Source organism: Hippoglossus hippoglossus, chromosome 7, assembly GCF_009819705.1.
Source record: "Hippoglossus hippoglossus isolate fHipHip1 chromosome 7, fHipHip1.pri, whole genome shotgun sequence".
Lineage (NCBI taxonomy): Eukaryota > Metazoa > Chordata > Actinopteri > Pleuronectiformes > Pleuronectidae > Hippoglossus > Hippoglossus hippoglossus.
This window is the reverse complement of record NC_047157.1, coordinates 3,344,111-3,357,500: the sequence shown is the minus strand read 5'-3', so window position 1 is coordinate 3,357,500 and position 13,390 is coordinate 3,344,111. Positions and strand designations below refer to the sequence as shown.

At 42.1% G+C, this 13,390-nt stretch overlaps 1 protein-coding gene across 6 annotated transcripts in view; it reads right to left on the bottom strand.

The window, feature by feature from the left end:
- myt1b (myelin transcription factor 1b) overlaps nt 1–13,390 on the bottom strand; it is a 111,824-nt gene that overhangs the window by 96,942 nt on the left and 1,492 nt on the right. The window lies entirely within an intron of this gene.

Sequence of the window (13,390 nt, the reverse complement as noted above, 5' to 3'; positions counted from 1 at the left end):
TATCTAAACAAGGATGTCTATTTCTTTCCATTTATAAAAGATCATAAACTCTTTTGCTAAATAATCTTTTCTTACCACTGTGGTGTACATGCCACAGTGACAGTTTTTTTGACTATCATGTTAAGTTCATGAAATAAGAAGTCGAGAATGGTTAATGTTAACATTATTAACTGTTTGCTGCAGGTGTTGTATTTACTTATTTCGCTCCAGAAATGAACAAAATATGAAATTCTTTGCTCAGACGCGTTCACAACGGCATCAAATCCTCCGCAGGATTCAGGTGGGGGGGTGTTCAGCAGACAAACGTAACGTAATAATTCCACTGCAGAGATCACGTGATTTTGTTCACAGCATATCGGCACCAGCGTTGGCTCTTATCCCCACAAACTCTCTTGACATCTTCGTTGGTGTCTTCTATGCGTGTGGCTCTGCTGTTTTTCTGCAGATGTTTTTTGTTCATTTTTGTGTCTTTTGCATGTTCGAAGCTCATCAACGGTCCTGAGAATCTCCTGAGTTCCGTGCATGTCTGGAAGTACATCGTACATCTGTCTGTCTGTATGTGGAGCGCATTTATATCGCAAACCACTCATCTTATCAATAGAAGGGGACATGTGATAGGAACCTGACGAATCAGCAAAAGTTACGTTGTGACCGAAAGACCCAAGCTGTTGTGCGTGTCTACGTCAGTGTCTACGCGGCCCCAGGAGTTTTCAAACTAAAATAGGGCCAGCAGCAACTTCTCTGTTTCAGCAGCTCTAAAACTCCAGAGTAGTGTGGACGCCAGGAATATCCATAGCAGGGTTGATGCATTTTCATCTGTGGATATAGCCTAACTGTATCTCCCTGTTTCCATTGATTATACAAAGCTAAGATATCCAGCCACTGGCTTCAGCTTCACATTGAAAAGACCCACACGAGAGGTTTCACTCTTCATCAATTAAATCTCAAAGAGAAAATTAACTAGTCTGTTTTCCAAATTGTCAAATAATCACTTTTTTGTTGGACATAAAGATAGAAAAACAAGTAGGAAAGAGTTTTTTATTTACTTAGAGCCTCTGTTGCTCCTTCCCTGCCTGCGTCTCCGGTGTCTCCTCCTTCCTTCAAACCAGCACCGGGGGCACAAACAGGCCATTATGTCAGACGGGCAGACATGATTTCTCTCTGTCTCTCTCTCCCATACAGCACACAGCCCGACCGCTTCCTCTGCCTGTGAATGAAAGAGGAAGTGCAGAGGAGACTGAAGTGTAAAGACTCCTCTGTCTCCCCCGTCTCTCTCAGACAGGAGTGACACCACAGCCGACAACAACAACAACAACAACAACGACAGTGACAAGCGGTGCTGCAGAATTATTCATGAGGGCTGAAGAACGCAGCAGCAAAGAGCTCAGTGTCTGCAAAACTCACTCACTCAGCAGCCTGTGTGTTTTCAAAGCGGCCCCGTTCATGAGTTACAACCCCAAACTTACACCCTCCGAGAAGAGATTTCCCTCTCAATGGCGCCCACCTGGTCTGAGAAAGGAAGGCGCCAAGCTAAAGAACCAACTATCAAAGTGCCTATTCTCTAAGTTGGTTGAAAAGTTTGCAGTTTGTCACAAGTGGCGCTCTGTTGCAGAATGAGACAACTTTGTGTGACACCTGAGCTCAAACAAAGCGGCTGTTAAGACACTGTGTGCTTGTGGGAGATACATCTCACATCCATAATGAGGAGATAAACAAACTTTGTCGACTCAGTGAGACTTTGGGAAAGATGGGCAACAATACTTTTACCCAAAGCGTTGCATAAAGGAGAGACTGTGCTGCTACACAAGAAACCCCTCTTATCTCCCAGCTTTAAAAGACAACCGTCTCCCTTATGTAACACTGCGTTTAAATACCTTGTTACTGCTTTCATTAGACTCCAGTGTTTTGTTTGTGTGTCGAAGAAAGGTTTTGTGTGTTTTGCTGACTGAGCCTTGAAAAGCTGCAGTCCTCAGTGGAGTCAGCATGTGCGGGATCTTTAATGCTGGCACATTAGGAAAATACATTTGTTTGGTTCATTTTGTTTCACAGCGAGGAAACTTACACTTAAATATAAACTATCTAATAAAGGAAAAAAACTGTACCCCAGAATATTCTTGTAATATTAACCTAACTGTCAAGCATGTTAAAATGAAAAAATAGCAGAGCTGTCAATGTGATTTTTTCTCACATTCATTCACCTATTTAATTTGATGTCAACGTAGTCTCATTAAATAGTTTGTCATCAGGTCAAATTTAAAATTCATCCAGAACTTAATCTCACAAGCAGAGTGAAGAAAGGACCACCAGCCTCAGCTGCACTTTCTATTTCGTGATAATTAGCAAATGTTAGCATGTTAACACACTAAGATGCAGCCCATGGTAAACATTACACCTGCTGATCAGCATGGCAGCATCATTAGGGAGTTTTAAATAAGCCAGGTAGGCAGTCTGCTGGAACATCACATTAAAATATAGGTTTGCAATTTTTTAGGTCAGGTGCCTATATGAATTCTGAAACTGCTTTTGTTTATGATTCCTTACTTTCTTACTGTACATGCAGAAATGTGAGTGTAAAGGCTGCCGCACACTAGGGGAGTTTTCTGGACCGATTTTTTAAATGTGGGAGACCACAGACATAATGACAGATTTAAATGATTTTTAAACTTATAATTGTCAGGAACACACACACTGGACGATTTGGCCTGAACGTAAGACCACACACTTGCCGTTAGGAAAAGATTTCACAGTGGCGATTCCAGAGACTTGGAATCTCACAGAAACTCACAAGATTCTTCTTCAGTGTTTTTATGGCAGTTGACAAACAACTTTTAGGGGCATTACCGGCACGTTCTGAACTGGAGTGTGGAGCACTCGCTCGATTGAACTTGTCTTCACAAGAAAATCAAACATGGAGGAGGACCTACGTTGTGTGTTCTGTTTTGCAGGGAAAAACAAAAAAGAGGGGGTAAAAATATGGTTAATTGGAGATGTATTGTTGTTGTTTTTAGTCGCAGTTGTACAAGTACCCAACAAAGTGACGTTTCCCAGTCAGCTCGCTCTCATTGGCTATTGTGGGTTTCTGTCGGAGCCGATTACTGTTAATATCAAACATGCTTGATATTAACCATTTCAGATTGGGGAGGCATTAAGATTATTTTGTAAACCCCTCACTCTTCAAGATTATTTGGGCAGATAATCGGCACCGACTGACCTCCGGTTGGGAGCACCCCCGCGGTTGTCTGATTGGGCGAATCAGGTCCTAAATCGTCCCGATTATCCTCTAGTGTGCAGCAGCCTTAAGACAGACTCCTCTGTGAATCTATCCTATATTAACCTCATGTTGACCGAGCTTGGACTTGTTTTTGAACCGATTTTGTCCCCCCCTCTCTTGGAGATCTCTAAATGGCGGGAGAAACAGTCACGATGACCAAAAAGCTGTTTCCATGTACAGTTCAGAGAGTGAATATAGTTTTTACGAGATATCTGCACAAATGTGAACTTCTCCTTCAGGAGTCAGTTCAGAGTTAAAGTGAGAGTGTTCCTCTCCAGAGCATCTTGGATTTAAAAGATTAGTTTAAAAATAGAATCTGTTAAAACATGTTCTGCAATTATCTGGACAACTCATCTCAGAGATGTATATTGATTTCTGGGATGTACTGGGGGATTTCTGCACTGTAGGGCCCGTGGACTAGTGTACACAATCAATTCACCAAGACGAAAAACCATAATTACATTTACTGAGAAAAAATGTAATTATTAAATATTTTTTTGCAGCAAATCTGTCATAAAACAAGCAGAAAATATTTGTATTGAGATCACTGTGGCCCTGCAGGTATGCTGCAGTCAACCATCCATGCCACTCTCTAATCTCATCGCTTCAATGGCAACGTCCCTCAAACATAGAGTTGTGAGAGTGGAAACAGACAGCAGTGATAAGTGCAGTCCCCGTGAACAGGATGGAAGGTCCCGGGTTCAGGGGCTGCCTATCTCGGAGTCAAGGCCATGCTACGGTGCATCATGGTGGGTGCATGACTCCCCTGAAGCTCCCTGGAGGCACCACAGGGCTGGATCTGATGAATGTGGGTCACAGGGAGCCCCCTCTGCACGTGCGTGTGTGTGTGTGTGTGTGTGTGTGTGTGTGTGTGTGTGTGTGTGTGTGTGTGTGTGTGTGTGTGTGTGTGTGTGTGTGTGTGTGTGTTTGTGTGTGTGAGACAGTCCCCACCCAGACAGCCTTTGGGGTAATAATGAGGAATGAACCCATTTCTCAAAGCAGGCAGTGGAGCATAAAGAGGACACATACAAACAGATGAAACATCAACATATGACGACACACGTGCAGTCACACACATACACATGTGTGTATAAAAGTGTGTAAAAAGGGATTCTCAATTATAAATATGGTTTACACTTTGGGAAAAGAAGCCGTTCCCCTTCACAGATCGCACAGCAAACACAGCCAAGAAAATAAACACACAGTGGCTCTTTGGTGCGTATTGTGTAACGCTAACAGTGCCCTGCTGAGCTGCTTGCAGCGCACTTCCACTGTGTTTGCTGTTTCAACCATCCTGCCTCATGGATGCCTGTGACTGAGGCATGAATACTGCATGGCTTTCCTGAAAGCACAGGGTCCTGTGGAACTAGCAGGCAAAGTGTACGGGTTCCTCTGCAGGTCACTGTGCCACACTGTCTCCGCTCTATATTTACTCTACAGGAACCTGACTGTGAGTGTGTACAGTGTGAGCGTGTGTATGTGTGTTTGTGTGTCGGGTAGATGGGTGGGCTGGGATAAGAGAGAGATGCTGAAAGACTGAAAGGGCGTTTACGTTTGTATGCAGTAAGGTGATGTTTGTGTGGATGAGTGTGTGCACACACTTATTTATGTGTTAATGTGAGAATCTGAGCATGTGTGTGTTAATGTGAGTGTGTGTGGGGGGGGGGGGGGGGGGGGGGTTGGGTCACCACGCATACAGAATGCATTTTTGTGCACATGAAGGTGAATGTGTATTTGTAAATGCATGTACTGATCGGTGTGTTTATGGTTGTTTTATGAACCCGGGGATTGGAGTACATGTGCAACTGTGTTGGAGGTGAAATAACACTCTTTTCCTGGTAATGTCACATGTTTGCCAGCATGGACCAATGCTCAAACTGCATGGAGAATGTATTCAGTGTACCAGAAGAATCATGATGTCTCACACTGAGCAGGGGTGGGGGAAGGGTGAGTGTGTGTGTGTGTGTGTGTGTGTGTGTGTGTGTGTGTGTGTGTGTGTGTGTGTGTGTGTGTGTGTGTGTGTGTGTGTGTGTGTGTGTGTGTGTGTGTGTGTGTGTGTGTGTGTGTGCATACATGTGAGAGAGACAAAGATGACCAAACACTAGCTAGAGACAATATGTGCGCCACATTTCCCATTTCCTTGTAGTTAAGTGGGGCAGCAGCTCTTTTGGTGATAACAGCAGGGAATTCAGACAATGGCGAAGGTGATTCAATAAACAACCCAGATGCTTCATTTTGAAACAGAAAACACACACACATATTTCACTCCACACGCACACACACAATATAGGTGCACAATGAAAATCTCTTTTGCAGAACTTGACATATGGTGCACACAATTTCCCTCTCAATTTCAGATCCAACTCCCACAGACGTCCTCGCATGCCGGCAAATTGCCACACCCCCCTCCCCACTGCTCCCACCACCCTCCCTCTGCTCCTCTTTCCTCATCTCCCCATCTCTTCATCCCTCCCTCCCAATTCACTCCTCTTTCTGAAAGTCATCTGCTCGCTAAGCAGTAAGCAACATCGCGGGCCGCTCGCAGAAATGAGAGTATACAAATGATTTGTGGCACAGGCGTCCCACTGGCGCCAGGCTTGATGGCGGTGTGGAGAAGGAGGAGGGGGATCGAGGGCGGGAGGGGGGTGGATAATGTCACTTTCACCTTGTGTTCCTCTAGCAGGCCCATGATGATCATTTTTCCCCATTTTCGTCGCAAATTTGTTTCGGGCCGGGGCTAGCAGGAGAAGAGAGAGAGTGAGAGAGCATGAGGGAAAGATGGTGGGTGAGAGTAAGTCCCCCACGCTTCACAAAGTGGAGGCAGGGAGAGGGAGGGAGAGAGAGGGGTAAACAAGAGAGGAAGGGGAGGAGGGTACATATAAGGGGGGATGGAGCAAAGAGGAGAGGTGGGGGGCACATCTGCACAGTGACCTTTTTCTGATCCAATCTCACTGATGAATCCTAATGAAGGATTTAATAAAATCACAGTTTACAATCTGTCTCTGCATCAAAGCGTGCAATCCAATTCAAAAACACAGGCCCATCTACATTTCCAATATTGTTGCAAACCCATCAACCCCACCGAGCCCTTCCCCGAAAATAAGTGAGCACATGTTTGTGTGTGTGTGTGAGAGATAGATGGAGGGACAAATATTGGCCGGGCTGAGAGAGTGAGCGGCTGGCGCATTTGTTCCAGCTGTAGCCTAATGTCACAACTCGTCATATTCATTTGGCCCTCTAATGAGGCTAAAGTCAACAAGGTGCAGCATCCATGAGTGGAATTGCTGCTGCGGCACACTGCTAAATGAACAGAGAGAAGTAGACAAGAGAGTAAAAGACACAAAGGACATGATACTGAGAGAACATGGCAATTCATTTCAAACTTGATAATGTACAGGCCTGCTGTAAGTTCACGCAAACACACACACACACATTTCATACACGCCAGCATAAGATTGCATTGACATTTTCCTGAAATCAAAAGGGCACACCTGTTACACTGTCAGTGAGCTAGGAGGCTGCAGCGTAAACAAGACAGATGGACAGATCAATGTGACTGTTTGAATGTCTCTAAGTTGATGCAGTGAATTGAAGAGGGCCAACGGCTGTAAAGCAAAACACTGAAAGACCTGAGAGGCTCGGTAAATACTTAGCAACAGTGACATCTGCTGGTAATAAGTTACAATGGTAACGCTCTAACAGCCTTTAGTGGCCACGACAGAGGACTAAACCAACAATTCTAACAAACATACACACTACGAGTCGAAAGCTTTAGACCACCTCAATTTTTTTGCTGTTTACATTAGATTTGCATATTCCCATGCAAATCAAAGCATAGAACAAATCAACATTTGGATATTTTAGGAATAAGGAATCTTATTTGTTGAAATTTAAATAAAAATGGACTCATCCAGCAGCTGAACACTTGAAAACTTTAGACCTCGTTTCTAAAATGGAGATGAAACCCTGTTGCAGAGGTTCACACAAATGTGTTGCACTTGTAGTTTGCTTTGTTTTCACCTTATATCCAGTTCATCACAAACCCTGTAAGGTTTGGGCTCTGTTGGGTTTATGTCTATAATTTGTGTTGCTCTTCATCATGTGAAGCCTTCGACAGCTTCTGTTGCTGCAGGGGGAACGTATTTTATACCATACTTACTTTCAAGGCCTCATTTACTTTCATTGCTGAAGGAACTATGTTATTTAACTATTCATCCCTAAAGGCCTTTTCTTTTACCTTGGGTAGTTTCTTAAACTTGCAATTTAACAAGCTAGTGCAGTGATTGTTCAAAACATGTCTGTTTAGAATGGGCTGTTGATTGGCCGGTGGTAATGGGGGTTGCTGTTTTCTTTCCAAAACTGCAAAAGTGACCTATGATCAACCAGATACTGTTTTAACCCCAATCCTAGCACCTGTCAATGTCTGTGTCCGTCCAATATGGTGAAACCATAAAAATCACATAATCAAAATGACCTGGCAGGACAGATATTATTACTGGCTATTATTACTGGCGGGCCAGTTTTAACGCGTGTGGTTAGTTGTTGACCACTGGTTTAATTTATTAGAAGACATGTTTAACTCAGTCCATGACTGACTGACTCCACGCTGCACTTCCTGGGGCCATTAACAATATGCATGTCAAGTCTAAAGCCGATTGGATGAGCGGTTTGCAAGATTTGTGTTCCCTATCAAAGACATTTGTGGAATTTGTATATGTCAAATTTTTTGAATCCTCCCCCATGAAAATTAACCAATAAAGTTCACATCAAAACATTACACTCATCAGGAGGATTACTATTCAGTTGGATAATCCACTCATCAGCACTACACCTTGGACAGGACTCCATTTAAGTTTTTTTTTAGGACTTCCATTTAAATCAATGGAGTGTCTCTTTCAAACAAATAATATAAATATTAGACGAAATCCAGTGAGTTACTTAAATCTAAAAACAAATGTTAAATTGCTGAAGGTATCAATGTATGCCAATGGAGTGACAGCTTGTACTGAAAGTCATTTAAATATTCTTGAACATCACACCAGGCTGGATTGTCCTCCCTGTGTTTCGGTGAATGCCTCTGGGCCCAGTTGAACAGTTACGATTAAAATTTAAATCATTTACCTTTCAGCACTTAAGAAAAGTTCTTCATCAGCCTGTTTTAGATAGGAAACAAAACCAGATCAATAAACTAGCTTGCTTACAATGCTTCTCGGTTGTGATATGTTATTGATCTACACAGTCAAATTGTTTTTTTCATTTATGACCCTGAACAGAAGGAGTGCAGGTTCAGCTACAGTGCAGATCCCTTGGAGGGTTTCTCAGCAGGGTGGATGCTTGGAAAATTGGAGGTTGTATCTCTAGTTGAAGAGTAACTGCACCACCCTGCTGCCCCTGCCAGTGCCTCACTGCTGCATAACTCCGTCCACACTGTGGGATCAAAGCCACAATACCACTATTACGCAATAGATCAGTGTCAACTCTGAGGAATAGGTGCATTGATTGGATATGAGATCTAATGTCTGACTGCTGCCTGCAACTAAACATCTGTAATTTCTCCATGATTAGACCTCAGATTGCAATTACTTTCTGTATCGACAACTCCCGTTAATGAGACTGTTTGTGCCAGAATCCCAATCTACATGAACTGGGCTCTGAGCGTGTATAGTTTAATATGGATGTTTAGGTCTGGGGTATGCTCTAAATATCTCCAAATTCTGTGTGTGTGTGCGTGTGTGAGTGTGTACGCGTGTGTGAGTGTGTGCGTGTGTGTGTGTCTCCAGAAGGCCCGAGTTGATCAGAGTGTGGAGCGACAGCTGTGCTACAAATCAGAGCCCATTTACTGGTGACAGAGTCATTAACGCCTGCTCATCTCATAAAACACAATGCACATGGTCAAATACCATTCGCTCCATTCACGCTCATAACTCAGTCTACTGGGCACACTCACACACACACACAAACACAAAATCTCTCACAAAGCTAAACCGAGTGTGTCGATTGGAATGAGTATAGAGGGTGGTTTCCCATGTGTGTGTGTGTGTGTGTGTGTGTGTGTGTGTGTGTGTGTGTGTGTGTGTGTGTGTGTGTGTGTGTGTGTGTGTGTTGTTTGCAAATCCATAATAAGTAGGGTGATAACGACACAGAGGTAAAGATGGATATTTGCTAAAAGCACAGCAGCAGTAAACACTTTGTCTAAGGCTTGTTTTTACGATAAGTGCACAACATACTCACTATATTCTCTTCTTCTTCTTCTTCTCTCTCTCAATTTAGCACAAACACAGAAAAACAATACACACACACACACATATGTATATGTATATGTATATGTTTATATATATATATATATGCAAATCTACTGCATGAATAACATACTGCATACATAAACATTTAACATTCATACACAACCCTCGGCCACATTTTTTCACAGCTGATTTCTGCTGCCACTGCTACTACAACAACCTCTCTCCTCTGTTAATACCACAGTGTCATAGAGATACCGTAATATAATGCAATAATGTATTTTAGAGCTCAAGTCTCAAGAGGCAAAAGTAGAATCCATGCACTGCAAAATATATTTATACCATTGCTGGGTACAGAATTAATGAATCTGTTAATGCAGTGGCCCCACAAAGTATTCAGACCCTTTTGCTCACTTTATTGAGTCGTGGATTCAATTGTAATAATATAAAAATTAAACTGGCATTTTGTCCATTGATCTACAAAAATGCATCTAGATTCTTTAGAAAATGGAAACATAAAGAAAAACCAAGTATTCAGACTGTGGACCCTGCACATGGTAACAAGCATCATCTTTGCTTTCATTATTCTTGAGATGAGTCTAGAACTAGAAGCAATATTTCTCTCTACCTGTTTCCAATTGGAATGTTTAGACAGAGAAACATCTGCTTATATTACGTCCCACAATTCACACTGTATGTCAAGACAAAAAACAAGCCAGTCCAAAGAACTCTTTGTCGACCTCCATGATAATATTGCAGTGAGACACAGATCAGGGTATAGGTATTACAATCATTTCTAAAGGTTTGAGTGATCACAGGAGCACAGTAGCCTCAATAGTGAAACTGATGAAACACCAAGACTCTTCTTACAGCTGGTCTAAGTAATAAGGCAATAAGGATTTTGATTAAGGAGGTCAAAAAGAATTCAATGTTCACTCTAACAGAACTTCAAAAGTCCTCTGCTGGGAAGAATCTGTTTAAATGATGACCGTGGGAGTATACAAAAAATCAATTTTGCTTAGGAAGGTTCCAAACTTAGTAAAAATGACCCAGACGTATTTCAGCTTATCTCCTTTAGCATAAAAAACATTGCACCATCCTGTTGCTGTCCCACAATTCATTGCGGCAGCAAACTTTAAAGCGATGAAACCTCGTAGCACCTGGACAGACCGACGTAAATATATAAAAATAAAACAGCTGTTCTGTTCTCATGAGTTGATCCAGAACTGATGTGAATCTTCACATGATTGTCGAGGTCCTGATTTTATTCTCTGTCACGTCTCTCCAGTCAAGAGTCACAGTGACAAGTATATTGAACTTATGGGTCACAATATCATCCTCAGAAGTAAATATATATATAAAATTGTCATCCGAACTAAATACTAATATAAAAGTCATTTCAATCCCCTGATTGCGGAATGCACAAACAAAATGTTTACAATGTCCGTTCTGAATATTCCTCATGTCGTTCAATGTTTCAGTCTTGTTTGTTTTGATTTTATTTTCGACAAAATCTATTCTGTTGTGACTTCCTGTGAGTAAATGATGGTTAAATGTTCCCTGTGTATGAACTATTAAGTTATCTTTAGTTAGGAGGTGTCACTCTGCATTGGACAGGAAACCTCACTTCTGCACATCATCGAGTTTATCACTATATCGTACAGTCGTTGGTCTGTTTGTATCATTTTTAATAAATAAAGTTGGTTTGATAAAAAAAAAAACACCAAGTGTAAGTGGAGTCGGATTTTCTACACACCGCGGTTCTCCTTTCCTAACTCCTTACGGCTGCTCCTTCACATCTTTCCTTGACGTTGTGACGTTTTCCATCGGGGTCAAGGAATAGTGATTAGGAGAGATTATTTTGAGTTTCCAACCACAGCTGTGACTCAGCAGCACTTTATAAATCAGGATGCATGGTTGGCGAAAAGCCACTCTGACTCAAGGGCACATGACAACCTGTTTGTCAAAAACATTTAAAGGATGAGACAAAAATGTAACCATTTGAACAGAAATCTATAAACTATGTCAAGTTAAACCTGGCAAATACGATCTCATGGTGGTGGCCGCACCAAGCTGTTGGGAGGCCTCTAAGCAGCAGGGACAGGGAGATGGATGAATGTAGCCAAATACAGAGAGCTCTTTGGTATGAGGAAAACCTGCTGTAAAGTGCACACAACTTGAGATTTGGTTCATCTTTCAGCAGGACAATAAGTTGATCCATAAACAGCCAAGACAACACCAGAGTGGATTCAAGTATCTGACTGTCCTTGAGTATGCCCCCCCCCCCCCCCCCCCCCCATCTATTATTACTTCTCACTCTTTCATTATTATTATTATCATTTATTTTTTATCAATATAATTAACTGGTGCTGCTATCATTAATACCATCTATAAATGTCACTCTTATCATTTTCATTATAACAACTGGTCTCTCTCTTCTCCCCCTCCCTCTCTGGTTGTATTGAAGACCAAAACAGTTTTCTTCCTCATCACTGACAGTACCACCTAGTGTTGACGGAAAGCGAGGGTCAGCATCCCCCTCAGATTTATACACCACGTTACAAACTACTATCTCAGGATTAATGTGCCATAAGCAGGCACTGGGGTGTAAAATGTTACTAACCTCAATCTGATCTGGGGTCAGTTGCTGTACACTGGCAAGGTCATCAGCCATGTGTGAGCTTGCATCAACACCACAGTCATACCCACCAAGGCCAATTTAAATTCACTAGATCCACCAGATTGCCCACACTCATAAATATCAGTCCCCTAAACATGCCCGATTTTTTTTAATTTAAATTCATGAATTGTTCTCTGAGAAATCAACAGAAATGTAAACGAAATTTTTTTAAATCCTAGATCCGCCCCCTGAACACCAAAATGGCATGGCTTCTTCCATGGTGCATTCTGTATCCTTCCATCCTTTGTTAGTGGAAATCCGTCCAGAAGTTTTTGCATAATCCTGCTAAGTAACAAACGCCGATGAAAACATAACCTCTTTGACGTAGGTAATTATCAATGTGAACTTACTGTTACGCTAGTGGTAGCAAGAGTTTATTATGCCGAATTAAGAAATTACAGAATTATGTACAATTCTTGTATCTTGAAAAGGTTATATGACTGACTAGTGCTAGAGTGCATGGCTGGCAGCTAGCATGCCAGCTACGGCTGCTCACCAACTAGCCCTGCAAGTAGAAACTATGTCCGTAAGCCTCCACTTCCTAATAATTCAGTTAGCCACTAAACACAGGGCCTTGAATCTCTATGAACAACATAAAACAAGCATTTGGAACTACTATTGACATCTAATTTCTCTCCATAGTGCAGCATCTTACCAGTTTACAGGAACATCCTGGACCACTATGAGTTTCATGCTGCTTTCATCATTATTCTTCATTGTTTCTGACCATGATTCCAGTCCAGTATACTGAGACTATAGTATGCAAGCTCATATACATACAGAAATTGCCTACTGTAAATATTGCATGCATGCTGTGCTCTCATGCGGCGGACGTGGCTCAGGAGGTAGAGCGGGTCGTCCACTAAACAGAAGATCCCAGGCTCCCTGATTCAGTGGGCTGAAGTGTCCTTGGGCAAGATACTGAACCCCAAATTTCCCTGAATGGCTGTGCTGGCAGTGTGTGAGTGATATGTGATAGCGAAAGCTCTGTATGAATGTGTGTGTGTGAATGTGTGTGAATGCACTTTGAGTGGTCACCAAGACTAGAAGAGCGCTATATAAATACAGACCATTTATCATTTCTTTCAATTTCAGAATTGGAAGGGAAGGTCAATATTTATATTATTGTAAATCAAATATCTTGACTTATGGTAAAGCTCATTACACTTTACAACAATTTAATTAGGAAATCTACAACAC